This window comes from Camelina sativa, unplaced genomic scaffold (genome assembly GCF_000633955.1).
Source record: "Camelina sativa cultivar DH55 unplaced genomic scaffold, Cs unpScaffold04382, whole genome shotgun sequence".
Lineage (NCBI taxonomy): Eukaryota > Viridiplantae > Streptophyta > Magnoliopsida > Brassicales > Brassicaceae > Camelina > Camelina sativa.
This window is the reverse complement of record NW_010925476.1, coordinates 1-653: the sequence shown is the minus strand read 5'-3', so window position 1 is coordinate 653 and position 653 is coordinate 1. Positions and strand designations below refer to the sequence as shown.

Here is a 653-nt window from a genome sequence, read left to right as displayed (position 1 = left end):
GCCTCTCCAAGGCTGACTTGACTCTCTTTTGCACCGGTAAGAGAAAAGATCAAAAACTTTTGATGCATCAAGTGATTAGCTTCACATGCATTTGTAGTAGAATCCTCAAATGACCAGGTTCTTGTGGTGATTTGAAACTTTTGTGTAGACAGAGATTGATGTTAGAAGTTGGATACTTGGTGCAGGGTTTGTGGGAGTAATGTTAATGGTAAAAAAGAAGGAAGTGGAAGAAGATGCAGACTTGTGAATACAGAAGGTGACTGACTTTTAGGAGATATGGTGAGATAAGAGTTAAAAAATAAATGTGAAATTTGTTATTCTTTAGAGGTTACAAATTTTCTATTTTGAAGTGAGAAGATACTATTGTTTTGTGTAATGCACGTGTGAAAGTGTGTGAATGGTCATTGTTGTGCGTACGTATTTGTGTATAATATACGTATTTGCTTTAAGCTTAATGTTTGTGTTTTTAGTAGTGCTTTTTGATATTGAACCATTGCGTTTGCGTATACTTTAAAGGTTAGATGGATAGGTTCATTATGCGTTTACTGTTAAAAGGAGTCACCCAAATGCACATTTGTTTAAATTTTACAAAACTGTGACTGAAATTTCAATAGTAATGGGATCTGCATTTTGAAGCTTTTGATATATTTTTT

General features: G+C 33.8%; 1 long non-coding RNA gene across 1 annotated transcript; it reads left to right on the top strand.

Moving 5' to 3' along the window:
- On the top strand, positions 1 to 490 carry LOC104774658. The gene is made up of 2 exons (XR_765437.2): positions 1 to 36; positions 186 to 490. It is a non-coding gene; the product is annotated as an uncharacterized LOC104774658 (long non-coding RNA).
- The last annotated feature ends 163 nt before the right edge of the window (positions 491 to 653 follow it).